Raw genomic sequence first — 2,500 nt, 5'->3', positions numbered from 1 at the left:
GACAAAGGGTGTGTATATATATATATATATATGATGTTATTCATGACATTACATACGGTAACTTAGTTGACATGTCATACAACGCATAGCCACAGGTGCAGTCTTGAGCAAAATCTGCAGATTTAGCATACACCTAACAATGTTTTCTTTAGCTTAGAAGAATTGGAGATTTTTGCAGATGGTCCCCAAAGGTCTAGCCCCATCATTTCTGGTGTTGTACCCTTTACAGAAAATAACTATAATGAATCCTATAGTATTTTAGGACAAAATATCATAGTAATCTTATAGGAGTACTAGAGATATTATATGAATATTGAATATACTATAGAAGTAGTATAGGATTGTACACACTTATGAGCTGAACACTATAGAGGGTAAGGATGTTATAGAGGTATAGGGCCTATTACAGAACATCAACGTTTTATTCACTGCCATAGAACTGCTATATAAATCTTATAGTATAGATCTTTTTCGTAAGATACCTTTACTTTGCAGTTTATTTTATCAGTAGTTTAAAACCTACTGCGAGAGGATTTGAGTAAAACTGGACGTAGGGTAATTGATTTATTGGAATGTGGTTCCCTCTTGTGGTCATAAATGGAAGTTCATATTTTTTGTCGAGAAGGGTGAAAGGCGTGTTCCTCGTGTTGTAGGCATATTCACATGGACATGTTTTGTGCACCTCTGTGACACGAAACCAACAACCTCACTGACTACGTGAAACAGAAAACAAAGCAGAATAGACTGTTGAATCTATTCTACTGGCGAATTGGGCCACTTTCTGCTATGAACGCAGTCATCACACACAACTTTATGATCCGATTTAATCTTCTGACCAGTTCACAGATCAAAACCCCAAAACAGCAGTATCAAGAAAACGCCTACCATGCAAGCTTAGCCTACTAAGCACAATTGCTGGGCCTTTATTATTTAACGCCAGAACATAGGCTAATTGACAAAGATAACAAAGATAGACTACACACGTTTGGATCTTTTTTTTTTTCATTACAAGCAAACATACTTATCACTTATATAAAGTTGCTTTCATTTCAGATGCATCTTTTTCATAGCTATAGGCTACTATTGTACTATAATACGCCTCTATGATCTCGTGCTTGGTGTGGCGCAACGCAGCCGCAGATGCTCAAACGCGCAAAGATAGACTCAGTTGTGTCCAACTAGGCTACAAACGTCTCCAGGATAAATAATAAAACAATCGTCAGCCATGGGGGCAACGCGCCTGCACATGCAGACTGGATAAGTGAAGCGGAGCAGGGTTGGTCCACTAGGACCTTCGCGTAGGCTGAGCCGTCCAGCACTCCAATCTCGCCGAGCTGTCAAACCTGCCCTGCTCGTTGAGAGAGGAGATATTCAAACAAACTGCGTTTTTATGGTCATTTTTTACGTCGACTTTGCTTGTTCCCTGGCACTGATGAATTGAAGTTCAACTAGGCTTACTTATTTGGACCGTGGATCAACCTAAAACCGGTAACGTACCCTAAGACTTTAAAATTGATTTTCACCAAGACCACTGTAAAATGTTTGAAGTAGCTACCCCGACGCCAAATCATGAACAGGTGTAATGTCAACGGAATGAATGGTTTGACATGTTGGCATGTATAAATACTGTGTGTATATTTTATTCTGCGTAAAAGAACAAACAGGCTATTTCAATGTTTTATTTATTTATTTTTTTTTGAAGTTGAACTATGCAAATCGGATTTACACTTTTTTGCACTCACATTTCTCTATTATTCATGGCCCATCAAGCTGTCAGCAGGGAACAGGAACTGCGCTGTTTGTTGGAAGTTCAAACCGTGGCTCGGTTGCTAGTGAGGTCTTGGAGATAAAACTCTTGAAATCCATCTATTGCAAAAATTCGATCAGTTATATATTTTTATGATCATATTTAGCCTAGCCTAAGCGTTTCATCTTCAGCTCAGTCCCTCTCTTCTGTGTAGTAGGCTACAGTGAGAAAGCACACTTACACTTCAAATTTACCTCTGAAGTTGTCAACATCGATAGGAATGTAAATTGCACTTATTCTCGAGACATCACTTTGATTTAGCCAGTTTCTGACCAAGTTTGCCTTACTTCTACGTATTTACCATTGCTAGATCATTTTCATTGTGTCCTAGTTTGTAGTCTTTCACAAAAGCCCTTGTTGTGATAATCTGTGGGCTTTCGGTCTGAAGCTTGGTCTGAAAGAGAGCCTGTGTGTGAGTGTGTGTGTGTGTGTGTGGAGGAGTTGGACTTGGAGGAAAGGTCCCCTGCAAATGTCTTGTGTGGTGTAAGCCTTGCTGTGTTGCTGCCTTGCTGTCTTGAATGGATGCGTGGAGCTGAATGAATAAGGAGATTTTGTGCACTGCATCTTTTAGACACCAGTTTGCTTCACTGGGACATGAGTGTGAGAGGCTCTGAAAGCGAACATATTTTTTTACCTCTTAAACAATTATGAGCGAGTGTCGCGGGCTGCTGTCAGGACGTTGATGTTATTCAA

This window comes from Alosa alosa, chromosome 5 (genome assembly GCF_017589495.1).
Source record: "Alosa alosa isolate M-15738 ecotype Scorff River chromosome 5, AALO_Geno_1.1, whole genome shotgun sequence".
NCBI classification, from domain to species: domain Eukaryota; kingdom Metazoa; phylum Chordata; class Actinopteri; order Clupeiformes; family Clupeidae; genus Alosa; species Alosa alosa.
This window is presented reverse-complemented; position numbering follows the sequence as displayed.